At 49.8% G+C, this 18,133-nt stretch overlaps 1 protein-coding gene across 1 annotated transcript in view; it reads right to left on the reverse strand.

The window, feature by feature from the left end:
- Nucleotides 1-13,522: 13,522 nt before the first annotated feature.
- Nucleotides 13,523-18,133, reverse strand: part of FAM135A (family with sequence similarity 135 member A) — a 97,030-nt gene continuing 92,419 nt past the window's right edge. The window contains exon 23 of the transcript XR_013637358.1: nucleotides 13,523-13,661. The gene's annotated coding sequence lies outside the window, so the exon portion shown is untranslated. The remainder of the gene's footprint in view (nucleotides 13,662-18,133) is intronic.

The following is an 18,133-nucleotide window of genomic DNA, read 5'->3' on the forward strand; positions in this document are numbered from 1 at the left end:
TCAGCACACACCACGGTTGCTCATTGTCCAAGCCAGGGAATGCACAGCCGATGTCCTCTTGGATCCTGCCAGGTTGGCCAGAGTGTCCCACCGGGCCCATGGGTATGGACAGGGCGGCCCCCCGGGATTCCGGTCTCCCCGGCAGGGACCTCAGTGACACACTCTCACTTGATAAAGGGGCCGCCACCTTTCGGCAGCACCCTCCCCCCGCCAACCCATTAAACACGGGCAGGCCTCTGCGGCCTGCATCTTGGGGCACACCACAGGTCACCTTGACAGCGCATCAGCATTTGCGTGCATCCGTCCAGCCCTGTCCTCGATCTGCAGGTTATACTCCTGCAGCTGTGTCAGCCACCGGGCCATCTTCCCCCATGGCTCCTTGAAGGTGAGGAGGAATTGCAAGGCATAATGGTCAGTCCGTACATGACACCTCCGGCCATATAAGTACAGCTGGAAATGTTTGCACGCGAAGACCACGGCATACAGTTCCTGCCAGGTCACACAGTAATTCCCCGTTTGGGGTCTGGCCGGCGTATGTGATGACCCACTCCACCCAATCCTGCACCTATGACAGCACGGCTACCAAACCGCTGCTGCAGGCGTCGGTGTCCAGGATGAAATCTGCGGAATAGCCAGGGAAAGCCAGGGTGAGGGTATGGGTGAGGTGGGCCTTGAGGGTGGTGAAGGGGAAGTGAGTTGGGTTAGTGGGCATGCAATCTCGCTGAATCCCTTCACAAACCGATGATAATAAGTGGCCAGCCCCAGGAATGACCTGATCTCTGTCAGTTTCATTGGCCGCGGCCATTCCACCACAGAGCATACCTTTTCCAGGTCGGTGCGCACCCCTGCCTCGCTGATGTGGTATCCAAGGTACACCACCTCGCGCTGCGCAATATAGCACTTACTTGAATTTAGATTGAGATGGGCCACTCGCAGTCATTAGAACACCTCCCACAACCTGGACCAGTGTTCGGGCAGGAATCTACTGAACACTATCATGTCATCCAGATAAATCAAACACTGTTCACACTGCAAGCCTCTCATAACCAACTACATCAACCACTGGAATGTTAGCAGTGCATTAGTGAGCATGCGGAACTCGAACAGTCCCATCGGGGTGGTGAATGCAGTCTTCAACCAAACCTCCTCCGCCATCTCCACCTGACATTACCCGGATGCCAGATCTAGGGTGGAGAAATACCATGCCCCCGCGAGGCTGTCAAAATTGTCATCGATGTGGGGAATGAGGAAGGCATCGCCGAGGGTAACCCCGTTCAGTTTCCGATAATCGACATAGAACCGTTTCGACCCATCCTTTTTTGTCACTAGCACAACTGGGGCGGACCAGGGGCTGGATAAAGGCTGGATTATGTTATTGTGAAGCATATCCCACTCAGTAAGCAGGGAGCTTAGTGGCTATAGCTGTACCTGTATCAATTTGGTGCTTGACGAGGTCCGTCCGGCCAACATCCGAATCGTGCTCACTAAATACGTATGCGTCTTCCCACAGCAACCCCCACAGCTGATTGGCCTCCACGTTGGTTAATTTTGGCCATGGTACCTGGAGTGCGTCAAGCAGGGGAACGACCTCAGCTCTGGGGGGTCGGGCCGACCCGCCATGCCAGGTCCTGGTTGTCCTTGGGGCGGCCAGGTTTATCTGCCCAGAGGGCGAACACTGAGTTGCGTGTAAGATGGTGCACTGTTGCCACTGGGGTGCGCCGTTGCAACTCTGCTGGGGTGCTATGGGGGTCAAAGACTCATAGAAACAGCTGGCCCCCGTCAGCATTCACCAACATGGCCGACCCCACGATCCCGTACCATACCGCCAACTCTAGGTGAGGGGTCAACATTACTTCACCTGATGGTCGGTGAGAGGGGTCAGTGGGGGCCGTCACCACCGGCAACAACGTCTCAGCAAGAGGGCCAATGGTAATGGCTAACATCAGGGTGGCGGCCACGGGCTCGAAGTGGAGGTGATCCGGCTTCTGTCCCAAAAACGGGATCCTCTGCCCGCTGTCCTCTACGGTGACGCATCGCTGGTGGGGCTGCACATTGAGCCCCAACTTTTCCAGGAGGCCAGTACCTGCAATGCACTTGTGGCATAAAACGCTCGACACATATAATTCCTGGTTACACACGTGGTGTCTGAGGCGGAACTCAAGCACGATTCTCCCCATTAGGCCCATTCCAGCTCCACTCGCAATGTACAATGCGCGGTCTGGGGCTTGTAGGCGGCCGAAGTCGACCCTGACCATCGTGCAATGTGTTGCGCTCACGAGCGAGGCTACCGCTCCCGTGTCCAGTAGAATCCGGGTACACCGCCCGTTCACCTGCTCTTCCACCAACTACGTGGCCCCCGTGATTCCTGCCACTAACGACCGCAGCGAGTAGCCCTTAGGCACCACGTTCTCGGGTGTTGTTGTAGGCATCTGCATGGGGGTCACTCGCTCGGTATTGTTATTATCATCTACTTGTGTTGGGACCACATCAATTGCACCCCTAGGTGGTCCACTCTCTAGGGGGAATTGGGGTTTAACCCTGGCGCTTTACCTAGCGCAGGCAATCTATGGACAGTCTTGCATGAGATGCCCCCATCGGTCACACAGGTAGCACGCACGGAGAAGGGTGGTAGCTCCATAGGAGGCCTCTTGCCCACTCCCCCTTCCCGTCCCAATGCACATCTGTTCGAACTCTGTCTCCAGTCAAGACACTCACCCGGTTAGCCCCCAAATCATGGAGCCTAATCTTTCCACCTCAGACTGGACTACATCCAGTGTGGACTGCAGCTTGGTCACATTCCAGTGTAATTGGGTCACATTGCCTGCAACATCTCCTATCCTGGTCTGTAAAACCGCCACCCATCCCAGGGTGGCCTCGCTGGTTCCCGGAGGCTCCCTTGTCCCAATCCTTATGGTGCTGGTGAGCTACTCCTCTACCTCCTCCTCTGGAAGGATGTTTGCGATGGCCCGCTCCCTTTCCAACCCTCAGAACTGTGTGTGCTCATGAGCGAATCTCTCACGTGCCCGCTCGACGGTGAGATCGTCGATGATCTCGGCATTGTACCCTGGGTGCACGCTCTGCATTAGCGTCCTCAGCTTAACTGCGGTCCTTGCCGGGCTGGCGGTGGCGTGCATTTAACGCTGCTTTCGCCACTTCACAGTTGTACGCACCGGAGCATTGGCTGAAGCAGTGCATTAACTCACCCCAATGCGCTTAAGCACTTGTGCATAGTGCCTCCACAAAGTCGGCTGCCAGCCCATCCAAATGCATGTTTAATTGTGCAGCGCTTGTGCGTCTGTCCAGCCATTCATCTCTCTCGCATACATGAGGTTCCGAGCAAATTGTTGTATATATTAGGTCTTAAAAAATTAGAAAAATAATTATTTTTTTATGAAAAGTGGAAATTAGCAAGTACCTAAATTATGCTAATTTATGTAATAATGCAAATACTGCATTTATGCTAATTGGGCTCTGCTTCGTTGTCCAGGGGTATTTACAATCGTGATAATAAAATACGTGACGCGGGTGCCGAGGTGGTGCTTTCCTTGTACCGCAACCTCGGTTCCCTGCTGGGTGATGAGTCGTGTGTGTGTGGGCGTGTCATACACACAGCTGTCTCTCTCTCTCTTGGTGGCAGCTCCAGGCTTTTCCACTGCTGGACGATTGTTGAGTTAGCGTCTCACAGACGCTGTCAGTCGAGGAGAGACGAGGCTCGCGACTTCTCCCGGGCGCCCTCGAGGATGAGTTCTTCCTTTTCTACCCCCAGGACCATATTTTATCTTACTCCAAGGTCCGGGTCACGTGATCACTATCAGCCAATCGCATGCTCCCCAGGGGCTTAAGTCGCCCCTCCCTCTGACACCTCTAGTGCCTACCGTTCCTTGCCCCGCCCTTTTTACCCCGCCGAATGTCAATTCATCGCAGGTAACCTGGGAGGTTTACATTGTTATGCTAATAACCAATTCAGGGCCGCTCCGATGAGAGGACACTATGTGTGTGTGAGGCATGTGTGTTCAGTGTGGGGGTCAAGGGAGGGTCGCAGCACCTACAGAGTGGCCTCGAGGCCGTGGCACCATTGCTGTTGCTACTGGCCATTTAGAGGCAGTTGCCCTCCAGCAACGAGTGGAGCGCCAGGCGGATAAAACAGTGTTGGCCACAGTAGGGGGCACAGGTGGTGCATCGTCCAGTCATCTCAGTCAGTCGACCCATGGCACCCGCTGGCTCTGTCTCGTGACCTCCTGCCAGCGGACATTCGACACTTTACGTGGCCTTAACGTGCACATAGCCTGGCACAAGCGCCATAGTGGCGTCACTGCCTGGCGAATGGCGGTTGTTGTGAGTAAGCATGAGAGACAAGATTTGTATAACTTCCCAAATATGGGGGTGGGCATGTTTTTTGTTGTTGTTGATATGGAGCATATTTTAATCCGGAGAACACGTTAATATTTTCGCAATGGAATTGCACCATTGTTTAAATAGTGGACTTGTTTAGTTCATGCGTTTGCAATTGGGGGACAATTAACGTGGTTTTCATGACGTCCTATGTGATATGAAACACGTGATGTAATGCTACGTTTAACTTTTTATTTTCACTGTGAATGACCTCAAAAGTGCAGCATGCATTTGTTTTACCTGTGAAAACAACTGAACATGGTAAACCTGTAATAGTTGTCTGTCAAATAAGATTGGCCAAATAAGTGTAATTAAATCTTTTTTGCATGGTTAATCACATCTTTCCAATGATTACTCAGTTTGTAACCATCATCACGGTTGAAATTATGTCTGTGTTTGTATATTTGTATGGCTTCGTGTACAAACCTTTGATGGTAGCCAGGAGGTTTGCAGAGAACCTTGGTCTCGGAAAAGACAATTTCATGAGAGCCCACCGAGTTGTAGCAATGATCGGCAACGGCCGAAGAATCAGTTCTGCCGTGTTTTAGATCTGACTTGTGCTCGCGGACATGATCAGAAACATGACGTGTCGTTTCTCCAATGTAGCAATCACCACAAATGCAACTCAATTTGTAGACTCCAGGATACTGTAAGTCAGGAACGACATCCTTCACAGATGGAATCAGATCACGGATTTTATGCACTGTACTGAATCGGACTTGGATCTTATGTTTGTTTAGAATTTTGGAGATCTTTTTAGTCACGCCTGCTATGTATGGTAACGTGATAGTTTTGGTCGGAGTTTCATGTGGCTGTGTCTGTGTGGTGGGAGAAACAGCTTGGCGGATAGTGCGGTCAGAGTATCCGTTCATCCTGAGGGCCCGATGTACATGTCTTAATTCACCGGCCGGGTGGTGTTGGTCAGAAATGCCATGGGCTCTGTGGTAAAGCGTTTTGATGAGAGAATTATTTTGAGATGGGTGGTGGTGGGAATCCGGTTTCAAGTAGGAATCTGTGTGGGTGGCTTTCCTGTAGACAGAATGTCCCAAGGATCCGTCAGGCCTCCTCTCAAACAGAATATCCAAGAATGGTAGTTTACCGTCTTTCTCCACTTCCATGGTGAATCTGATGGATGGGTGTCTAGAATTGATGTGGTTCAAGAAGTGGTTCAATGCTGGGAGGCCATGTGGCCAGATGACGAAAGTGGCATCCACATACCTCTTCCACAGGGAAGGACGCAGGGTGGATGTCTGGATGGCGTCTGATTCAAACTTTTCCATGAAAATGTTGGCTATAACTGGTGACAAGGGGTAGCCCATAGGGTTACCCTCATTCTGTTTGTAGAAGGTGCCATTCCAGGTAAAATAGGTGTTGGTGAGGCAATGCCTAACCAGCGCAGGTACATCAGAATTCAATCCATGTTGGACTAAGTCCTCAATTATTGTTAGGGTGTCCGGTACTGGGAGTTTGGTAAACAAAGATACTACATCAAAGCTGACGAGGATGTCATCAGGAGATAGTACCATGTCCTTAACCATAGAGACCAATTGGGTTGAGTTGAGTACTGCCGAAGAGGTCTTGCCTGTGAAGGGGAGCAGAGTATCTGATAGAAAACGGGCTAGTTTGTACGTAGGAGAGTTTATCGTCGACACGATGGGTCGTAGCGGGGTGCCTTCTTTATGGATTTTTGGAAGACCATAGAGTCTGGGAGGTCTAGCCGCCGATGGTTTTAGAGAGGGACGTTTGCTTGGTTCGATTAGGGAAGTCGAACTCGTGATGATACTGTTGGTTTTTGTCGTTAGGCTTTTAGTGGGATCGTTTTTAATTTTGGAGTAACTCCCATCATTAAGAAGGTCCAGGATTTTGTTGTTGTATGAATCTTTATCCATGATGACCGTGGCATTGCCCTTGTCTGCCGAGAGGATGACTATATCATCTCTCTTTTTTAGGTCCGTGAGTTCAGAGCGTTCGTTTTTACTGATGTTACTGGTGGGTTTCTTAGCCTTATTAGAAATAGTAGCTATTTCAGCTCTTGCTACATCCGCATGGATGTGTACTATGCCTCTGAGGGCTACATCAATCTGAGAAATCATATCCTCTACTGGTATATATTTAGGGGTGACGGCGAAATTTAGTCCTTTGGCCAGTACCGTTTATAGATTGTCAGAAATTGGGATGTTACTCTGATTAATCACGGTCTTGTTAACATCCAGCTTTGTGATGTGTGGCTCTGGTTTCTTCTTAGATAGGAGGTTGAATTTAGAAATCAGGTTAGCTTTGCATTTGGCTGACATTGAGTCAGCAGAAGCAGAAGTCATGTTATCAACGTGGTTCCAATCGGAAGGTGACATTTTTGTGTTAACAATAAATGTGTTTGTAAGAGAGTCTTGTCTAAATTATCGAGTTCAGATCGGAGTAACCTTATTCTCTCCGAGATTAGTGATAGGCTAGCTTTAAACAAGAAGTCACAGTTTCTCGAGATGCTGGCCTTCCTCAAGAGATGCCGAAATAACAAGGTAATACCCATCGCTTTCACACTCACATCCGCTGCTGTGTCCTCACCGAACTCTAAACAGATCTTATTTAAAGCTAGCTGTTTCTCCCACCAGACAGAAACAGCCACATGAAACTCCGACCAAAACTATCACGTTACCATACATAGCAGGCGTGACTAAAAAGATCTCCAAAATTCTAAACAAACATAAGATCCAAGTCCGATTCAGTACAGTGCATAAAATCCGTGATCTGATTCCATCTGTGAAGGATGTCGTTCCTGACTTACAGTATCCTGGAGTCTACAAATTGAGTTGCATTTGTGGTGATTGCTACATTGGAGAAACGACACGTCATGTTTCTGATCATGTCCGCGAGCACAAGTCAGATCTAAAACACGGCAGAACTGATTCTTCGGCCGTTGCCGATCATTGCTACAACTCGGTGGGCTCTCATGAAATTGTCTTTTCCGAGACCAAGGTTCTCTGCAAACCTCCTGGCTACCATCAAATGTTTGTACACGAAGCCATACAAATATACAAACACAGACATAATTTCAACCGTGATGATGGTTACAAACTGAGTAATCATTGGAAAGATGTGATTAACCATGCAAAAAAGATTTAATTACACTTATTTGGCCAATCTTATTTGACAGACAACTATTACAGGTTTACCATGTTCAGTTGTTTTCACAGTGTAGTAGGTTCGAATTAGGTGCACACACACGCAACTTGGAGGCAACACTATTTATTAAACGGTAAATAATATAACACTCTACATGAGGTGGTGACCACCTTCCTCAACTCACTAACACTCTGGAACACGACACAGACTGGACCAGGCAGGCAACGGCCTGCCTGGCCCAGGACGACGACTCGGGACTTGACGACCAATGATGTCTTCACCTTGTAGTCCAGTACAACAGCCGCCTCGCTCTGCGTTCACACCACGCTTATATTTGGTTTGGCGTGGCTGGCTCCGCCCCGGCGTGGCTGGCTCTCTTCAGGCCACGCCTCCCTTCCCAGGACACGCCTCACTTCCCCCACCTCTGGGAGGGTCCGGATCCCTCCACCACGTGACCCCCCAGGCACCCCCTTGGGGCCCCCAGCCTTCGTACGGGCCGACACAGTAGTGACCTTTCTCTGTCACTACATCACCCCCCCCTGTATAAACACACAGCCGTCCCCGGCTGGAACACAACTGTGAAACATCGAAAAGGTGTGCCTCCGAACCAACAACATCAATAAATGACCGGCGACCGATAAGAAATACAATCACGTAATATATACAGAATCGACGAGGGTAAAAGGGAACCGCATAGAAAACGGGGAATTAACAACAATTATACATGAAAACTGGCTAACCCACTTACGCTCCAGCACAGCCCCCCCACCCGTTAGAATCACGCATGCAATGACAGTCACCCGTTAGCACCCCCCCGCCTTTCCGACGTGGCGTCACAACTAGTAGCACGCGTCGGCCATATCGGGGGGGGAATTTCCATGTTACCACCCCACCGCCTTTCCGACGCGGCGTCACAACCAGTAGCACACGTCGGCCATATCGGTGGGATTTTAACCCAGTCTCTCTCCAAGACTCGCATCGCAGCATATAGCTGTACCGACCGAGCTGAGACCCAGCTGTACCGACCGAGCTGAGACCCAGTCTCTCTCCAAGACTCGCATCGCAGCATATAGCTGTACCGACCGAGCTGAGACGACCCAGTCTCTCTCCAAGACTCGCATCGCAGCATATAGCTGTACCGACCGAGCTGAGACGACCCAGTCTCTCTCCAAGACTCGCATCGCAGCATATAGCTGTACCGACCGAGCTGAGACGAGCCAGTCTCTCTCGAAGACTCGCATCGCAGCATATAACTGTACCGACCGAGCTGAGACGACCCATCGTTCACTCATTGCACAACATGCACCCTAACAACTGAGGGATACAGTCCCAACGTAACAGGACAACTCCACCTGAACCTTACGAATCCCCAGCCCACTGTTTCAACGCACCTCCGAGTGTCTCACTCTCCGGGCCGTCAGGTCAAGCCATCAGACACAGCATGATGGGACCACACTCTCTGAGCCATGTGAGCGCACAGCCCACTTGGCTAGACAAGCCACGGAGTGTCTCGATCTCCGGGCTGTCAGGTCAAGCTGTCAGACAGCATGACGGGACCACACTCTCTGAGCCATGTGAGCGCACAGCCCACTAGGCTAGACAAGCCACGGAGTGTCTCGATCTCCGGGCTGTCAGGTCAAGCCGTCAGACACAGCATGACGGGACCACACTCCCCGAGCCATGTGAGCGCACAGCCCACTAGGCTAGACAAGCCACGGAGTGTCTCGATCTCCGGGCTGTCAGGTCAAGCCATCAGCCATTGCATGACGGGACCACACTCTGAGCCCTGTGAGCACACAGCCCACTAGGCTAGACATACCACGGAGTGTTTCAATCTCCGGGCTGTCAGGTCAAGCCGTCAGCCATTGCATGACGGGACCACACTCTCCGAGCCATGTGAGCGCACAGCCCACTAGGCTAGACATGCCACGGAGTGTTTCAATCTCCGGGCTGTCAGGTCAAGCCGTCAGCCATTGCATGACGGGACCACAACGTTCATGTTAGACACGCAACACTCACTGGGCCATCCTGGTCAGGACCTGCGCCCCAAGATAGGTGACAGCCAGCAGCACAATTACAAATCCCTGGCAGCATGTCACCATCGCAATTTAACACCATCACAACACATACAATTTGAATTATGATCCCCCACAGAACTGATCCAATGCCAAACAGGTACGCACAATTTGTGACGATCCCGAATATTCAATGGTCACAACAATACACCTCACATCCCGTATCCGTACACATCATCTCCGAGACTCGCATTGCAGCATGCAGCTGTACCAACCGAGTGGAGAGAGCAACGCAATTTGACGGCAATTAACGGAAACGCACCCCCGATCCATACAGAACACAAGGAGCATTCCCGCACAAAAGACATCATCTGTGCAACAACGGACAGGAACCAACCAGCGAGTTTGAAACAAACCGAACCTGTCATTTCTAAATCCCCTTCAACATTAACCATGGGACTCAGGGCATTCGAATTTTGAGAGCAAAAAAACTATACACAAACCCCAAGAATCGCCGAATTGATTAATACAGTATATGCAGTATACGAAGTTCGTACAGTAAATCGTTTGGCGCCATTCTCCATCCAGTCCCCACATGACAACACACACAATCAATACTCCAGACAATCCGTACATAGTAAACAATCACAAGCAAGTACCCAACATTCCATACACTGTTAACAATTCCAAGCAAAGCTCCATACGGTCTGTACCTTGGCAACAATGACGATCAAAGTTTCTTACAGTTACACGTGACAATCACGAGCGAACCTCCATACAGTATACACAATAACAATGGCGATTTCGCAACAAAACGATGTAACAACACGAGTCGTTAACACGGCAACCTACAGCATATCAACGGAGCTCGGGACACCAACAACGAATTAATCATTAACTACACCCAGAAGATACCGATCTCGACGCCGTATTTAACCGTCCGCGAGGAACACAAAACCGGAGAGTCAAACTGAAAAAGTCCCTCCCAGCAGTGTCTCCAACGTCGAAACCCTCTCTTCAATCACGGGCCCCTCTCGCTCTCACCACCGATGCCCTCCCCCGCTCTTCTTACTTCAATGTGGGGAGGGAGGCCCGTAATCACAGGGCTGCAGCAACGCGCCGCCAGGCCGGCGCAGCACACAAGGCGCAAAAGGCGGGAACGCCGCCATCGCGAAAACACTGCCGCGGTGAAAATGGCGGGAACGCCGCTGTGGGAAGTGCGGGAACGCCCACACGTTGAAATGGCGGGAACGCCGTCGCCGCGGGAACGCTGGCACGTAAAAAAAAATGGCGGGAACGCCGGCACGTTGAAGTGGCGGGAAACCCCCGGCATGGTGCAAATGGCGGGAACGCCGGCGCTGTGAAACTGGCGGGAACGCCGCCGCAGTGAAATGCAGGAACGCCGGCACCGCCGAAACGGCGCGAACGCCACAGCTGCGTCATCTTGCAATTTCGCCATCACTCACCAACACCCGGCCACTCCCTTGCCACCAGCAGCTGGTCGAGTTGACGAGCGACGTCGCTCCAACTCGCCGTCGATGGCGACCAGCCCGGGCTCGCAGCCTCCTCCCATGCAGGCTGCAGTCGCCCATCCCCCGGGGCACATCCCCGGGGCCCCAGACTCCGTGGTCGTCGCAGGGAGAGGCCAGGTGCAACCCACACCGTCCATCCGCACCTCCGGTTGGGTCTTGCACTCCGCTGCCAGCTTTTACACCATGGCAGCGAAGGGTACAGCTTCTTCAAATTAATCAGCGAAAGTTCGATGACCACTTCTACACCAAATGTAGTAGGTTCGAATTAGGTGCACACACACGCAACTTGGAGGCAACACTATTTATTAAACGGTAAATAATATAACACTCTACATGAGGTGGTGACCACCTTCCTCAACTCACTAACACTCTGGAACACGACACAGACTGGACCAGGCAGGCAACGGCCTGCCTGGCCCAGGACGACGACTCGGGACTTGACGACCAATGATGTCTTCACCTTGTAGTCCAGTACAACAGCCGCCTCGCTCTGCGTTCACACCACGCTTATATTTGGTTTGGCGTGGCTGGCTCCGCCCCGGCGTGGCTGGCTCTCTTCAGGCCACGCCTCCCTTCCCAGGACACGCCTCACTTCCCCCACCTCTGGGAGGGTCCGGATCCCTCCACCACGTGACCCCCCAGGCACCCCCTTGGGGCCCCCAGCCTTCGTACGGGCCGACACAGTAGTGACCTTTCTCTGTCACTACAACAGGTTGAGTCACAAACCGTACCTCTCCATAACAAAGGCTCACCCTCTTAAGCCTCACCTTACCATATGAATAAAAAGTGTGCTGTACTTTCCCAGTCCCCCCCCCCTCTCCAACCATTATTTAAACGGAGTGGTAGCTCCTGCAATCTCTCATTTACTTGACACAGCTGTCGTGGCTGTGACGGTTCCACCTGAAGACGGAAGCTTGTGTTGCCTCCGAAACGTCGTGATTTTTATTTTATTTTACTTTTATTAATTATAATGTTTTACCTACGTGACTTTACCGAAAAAACCTAAGAGTATTACATAATAGCTATGGGTTTACAAGTAAATGACGTCAGATGTATATTTATATACAATAAAATCGGAATATTTAGCCTGGAGAAACTCGATGAGCTATGAAGCTATTTTTTTACAGATGTCCAATAGGGGCGGGTCAGAAGTTACAACAACAAACAATATGGGAAAAAACGATCGGAGTGCAAAGTATAGGAAAGGAAAAAAAGAATCACTATAAATAAATCCATGAAATAAAGCAAGTATATTCGTTTAAATTATATAAGTACATCAATTCCCAGGCTTAGGCAAGGCATAAAAACAATAGCAAGAAGAGTCCCAGACCACACCAAGACAACACAGTCCCTCAATACAATTGCACATTAAAATTGAGCTATGGATACATGTATAGTGACATTTAATGAGTCACTGTAGCGCATGGCGCTGGGAGATTGGTAGACAATGGAATTAGGGGTAGCAGCCCGGTCTACCAGTTGGACCCATGGGCCAAGCCCGGACCGTTCTGGCGGATCCAGAAGGGTGCGTGGCCGAGGGCGGAGCCTGGCCATGCTGGGGAGAATAAAAGGTGAGCTCTAACTCACAGTCGGGGCTGGCTGTCATCGAGAATGGAACTCGTCATGCTGCTGTCGTCGTGGTCTTCGCCTCTTCAAGCTGTGGGTCTGCAAGCATGTTGGCTGTCCCGACCCGGTATGGAGTTATCCGCTATGGCTGTGAGAGCCGGAATAAACAAGAGGGATAACGCCTCTTACTAGTGTCTATGAATTAGTACATTACACATGGGTAAGGATGAACGTTACAAATCACATGTGCAAATGCAGTTATATCCAGCACTAATATTCTGCTTCAGGATACTTTTTGAAGGAAGATTTACTATGCTAAAGGAGGAAACAAGGTTGTTACAAAACATTGGTGCTCAAACGGAAAAGGCTTTGTCACCTATTCTTGTCCTTGGGATATTCAAAAGGAAATTAGATGGATGTATTAGGTTTCGTGGGTTTGACAGTGGGGTTACTGATTTAGCTAAGTATATAAAAATGTGCCAATAAAGATTTTTCAGATGAACAGGGCACAATGTAGAGTTCTTCTTGCATCAAGTGATGTGAGATTGCATTTTAAGTAGATGTCACAATGGTGGTTCCTGTATGGTACATCCAGTGTAAATCAAAGAGGGCCACAGTCATCAAATAGTGGTTGAATTATGTCTTCAACAATTTATGGATGCAATTAACTGGAGAAAAAAAGTTTGTTTCTGTATAAAAACCCTTGTTTTTTATGTGATTAATATGAGGCCTTTGTGCAAATTACTTTCCAAATGACGTCACACGAGATTATAAAATAACGATAATGTCTGCAACTGGTTATGACACGCAAGACACCACATACTGCCTGAATGATGCCACGTAGCTGTGGACCTGAAGATTGATGATGACATCACGCACGCATGAATGTGTTCGTTAGTAACCCTTGGTCATGCACTTCAATAGGACACACACAGTCTTCTTGGTATGGCTGATGTCGATGTAGAGCAGTGGTTCTGGTCCCCAGGTCCCCTGTACCACCGGCGATCTGCGACGGTCCTCCATGTGGTCCGCGTAGCTGTGATGCAAATGCAGGTTGATCCGGAAATAATGACAATGTTTATTCTACCTTTTGTTTCAAGCATTAATTCATGTTTTACTCGTGATGTTTAGTTTCATAATCAAGTTAGTTAAACTATCTGGATTAAACTACCCAAATATCTAAAGGCCCCCCCTCATAACAAAAAAAAAGCTGTGTTTAAAATAAAATGTTTTTATGTTCTGGTGATACGAATCATTTTGTATTTCTGGCATTTAGAGAGAGATGTGATTGGGTTTTTATCACCAGGGGTGGGCTGAATGGTCCGCGGTACAAAACAACAACTGAAATTTTACATTGAGGTGGTTGAGCTAAATGGCTGCATTAGGACTAGTGGAATGTATCGCTGTGATGTTCCCATATTATAAGTGCTGCATCTCTTGCAAGTTATGTGCAGCATTCCCATCAAGTTAAATTAAAGTTCAGTAAAGCAGTGTGCATACCACTTTATACCAGTACGCATGGACAATTCGGCCAAGTGGATCCGTGGTTGGAGCTCAAATCACAGGCAGTGGTTGACTCAACCCATTTTCACTTTGAAGTTGAGAAGCAGGTACCACAGTGGGAAGTATATCGTGCTCTGTTTATAAACTAATCCTGTATGAAAGTGGAATTTCCACGACTGGACATTCTATCAAGGTCGCCACCCAGAGTTGGACTCCCTCACACAAGGGTTGCCATATCTGATGTAAAAAAAACGAGATGTATGGGAAGAATATATCGCAAGATGAGAAGAGTCAAGAACTATATATATAAATGTGCATTGTATTGAGTGGTGAATTATTTTCCAGGGGCAGCTACTTCAAAAAGAGGATGATCCTGAAAAAACGAGGGCAGGTGGCAACCAATGTCAACAGCTCTTTCATTTTGAGACACATTCACTTCTCTTTGTATTCTGAGTTCCTGGCATAGGCATTGTCAGTATGCAATGCACAGACCAGAGCCTTTCGTCTATTAGTGTTTTTCAAGGGATCATTTATTTTCTCCGAAACTTTCCGACCCAATTTGTTTCATAGCCTTTTCAAATTCCCATTTTAGCTATAATCAGATTCATTGAAGCGGCCGAATGACTCGGGACTAATTCCCATGTCAAGCTACTGAACCAGCACCTTTCAGAACTTGGGTTCTGGTCCTGTGGCAGACAAGTAAAATAAAAATATACAGTGACGGCTGCAAAGAACATAACATGCAGAGCGTTTGATGGTTTCACCCCAGTCACTGATGACTGCACAAACATTTTCAATCCCAAAAATGTTGTTGTAAAATTAATGAAAGATGTCCTCAGCTCTAAGAATATATTTAACGCACAGGTGTAGTAGAAAGAGCCTTGCAGTCAGAGCATGATCTCTCCCCTTCGTGTATTTGTTCATGCCTTAAAATATTATAATTCGATATAATAAATGGGGACATGTGAACGAAGATCTGCATTAACCATCACCACGAGTCTCAGTCTATCCACTTCTGGATGAAGGCCTGCCCACACCATCGCCACCCCCTGTGGTGGTCGTCCTCTTGAGTCCATTATCTCCTTTGGCTGCCATTCTGTTACCAGTGTAGTGACATCGCGGGATGTAATTATGCTGTGCCGGCCCTAGAGAAGCACGGCGTGCAATGTAACGACATCGCGGACACCACTATGATGTTGGTGTAGTACCGGCCCTAGAGGGGCTTGGTGAGCACTGGTTGATAGCGCTAGCTGGCACCACACTTGGCGTGCAGTCCAAGCCCTACAGGATAGGGTGTGGGTGTGCTGGGGTTACTAAAGGCCATGGCACTCCGGTTGATCCGAGAGGACACGTGGCCAGTTAAGTCTACAAAGGGGCCCCAAATGGGGGCTAGGGGTGGTCACGTGGTCTGGGTCCAGATCCTGCTCTAGGATTCTGGAAGGTGGTCGTGGCCAAGGGCAGAGCCAACCATGCTGCAGAGAATATAAGCCGGGTCCCCAGAGGGACTGGGGTTGTTGTTCATCTTGAAGAAGCTTTTGTCTACATGCTACGTTCTACCAAGTCTCCAACACGTGGACCTGGACCCGAGCTGTGGTCGGGTCTGTTGTAGCTAGTTATGTTGTAATTAGTGTAGTTAGCCTGGTGGTCACCACCATAGGTTGTTATTATGTTAAGGCGCAGTAACCCCATGTGTTGGTGTTAAATAAATGTGTTGCCTCCAAGACTACATCTGCGACTCAGTTGAATTCACTACACAAGTGTATTAAAACAGGTTCACGACAAGCGACTGTGTCTCCATCTCTTTATTTCTCCGTTATTTGGACAGCTCACGTTCCGCTTTCCCGGTCGTTCCGCGGCACGTCGCGGGAGCTGACGTCCCACTCTCGCGCCGCTCTCTCGCTTCCCCCGGTCTCGCGCATCACTGGCAGACGGTGCGCTGGGAGCTGTCTCCGCGTCGCCACATAGCCGATGGCTCGCGGAGACCCCCGACGTGGCCCAGCTTCCAGCTTCCACCAACTAACCACGAGCCCCTTCCGGCTCCCCCTTATATCCTCTTCCCACGTCACCCAGACTCCGCCCTTCGCCACACCCCTTAAGAACTTTCCAGATAATACCACCCCCTAACGCCCGCGGGCTCCACCCTTAACCCCTGCCCCCGATGGTTAATGGCGCCTGGTTGGCTTAGGGGCTGGGGCGGCGAAACCCAGCATACGCTCGCATTACACAAGTATCATTCATAAGCCGTCCTAGCAATGTGTCCTGCCAAACCCACTACATTTTCTTAACAGCCAATATTACATCTCTGATCTGTATTTGCTACCCGATCGATGCATTCCTACTTATGTATCTCAGTGCATATACTTAATTGCAAATTATTCTTCAGCTTTTGTTCCATTTTCTTTGTCAGTGTGTATTTTTTTTATCCATTCACCACCGTTGACAATATACGCTGATTGCCAAACACATCTTTAGGCACTCTATGATGTTCCTTTTCATTACCAAATTCATTTTTTTTCTCCAAAAAGCACTACAATCTGTTCTTGATTGCTGATTAATGTCATTATTCATGTTATTTTATTCAATTTCCAGATGTTTTTCGTTCAGTCTTAGTATAATTATAAAACATGGCGTTATTTTTCCACTTTGGACCTTCTGTCAGGGTTTTGGCAACTCCCCCTCGACGAAGCGTCAAAGCCAAAGACTGCTTTTCGGACACCACAGGGCCTTTTCGAGTTTAATAAATTGCCCATGGGGCTCCACTCAGCTCCAGCGACGTTTCAGAGGCTCATGGAGCTGGTCCTCGCTGGGCTCCAGTGGGACTTTGGTCGCACGTTCAACGAACACATTGAATGGTTGCGCGCTGTTTTCGAAAAGATGCGAGCTGCGGACCTCAAATTCAAACCGCAGAAGTGCCACCTTCTGCGTGAGTCTGTGCGCTATCTAGGCCACATTGTCAGCCGCTCGGGTATTTCCACAGACCCTGAAAAGACTAAATGTGTCAGCCAATGGCCTACCCCCACCTCTGCTGGGGATGTTCGCAGTTTTATCGGGTTCGCGTCGTACTACCGACGCTTTGTGGCTGGTTTCGCTACAATCGCTAAGCCACTACACGCTCTTACAGCAAAAGGGCTGAAATTTCATTGGGGAGACGCGGAACAGGCCGCATTTGACTCCTTACGGAACGCTCTTGTAGCAGCACCGCCCCTGGCTTACCCCGATTTCGCAAAGCCGTTTATTCTGGACACCGATGCCAGTAACACCGGGATCGGCGGGGTGCTGTCCCAAATCGTTGATGGCGTTGAGAGGGTGGTTGCCTATGGAAGCAGGGTTTTGTCCCCTGCAGAGCAACGTTATTGCGTAACCCGACGCGAGCTGCTGGCCATTGTTTACTTTATACAACAATACAGGCCATACCTGTACGGTCAACGGTTTACCGTGCGCTCCGATCACTCTGCGTTACAATACGCTTTGCGCATTGACCAACCGTCTGGCCAGCTCTCCCGATGGCTTGAAGTCCTCCAGGACTACAATTTTATGGTGATTTACCGTAAGGATACACAGCACAGTAATGCGGACGCGCTATCTCGCCTCCCGTCAGAACAATGCGCCTGTTTCACGGGTTCTGGCCGGTGCAAACCGCAAATAGTACGCCCGGTTGCACCTCCTGAAACGGTTTCTGCTGCCCTTCCTTCCGATCCTGCGCCGGGTGCGGACCACGAAAATCCGCCAGCAAGTGACGACTTGCTGGGGATAACGTTGGACGAATGGGGTCGGCACCAAATGAACGATGCGTCATTGTTGCCTCTGCGTCGTCGCGCATGTGATTCGTCCTCACGTTCAAGTAAATCGAACTCTTTCGCCATGCGCCGCGGTCTGCTCATGCATTGGGATGCTGATTCTTGCCAGTACAAAATTGTAGTGCCATCGGCTTTGCGGTGTTCGGCTGTGTGCGCGGCACACGAGCGATTGTCGCACCTGGGTGTGCATAAAACCATTGGGTTGCTA

The sequence above is a fragment of the Lampetra fluviatilis genome, chromosome 14, assembly GCF_964198595.1.
Source record: "Lampetra fluviatilis chromosome 14, kcLamFluv1.1, whole genome shotgun sequence".
NCBI lineage: Eukaryota > Metazoa > Chordata > Hyperoartia > Petromyzontiformes > Petromyzontidae > Lampetra > Lampetra fluviatilis.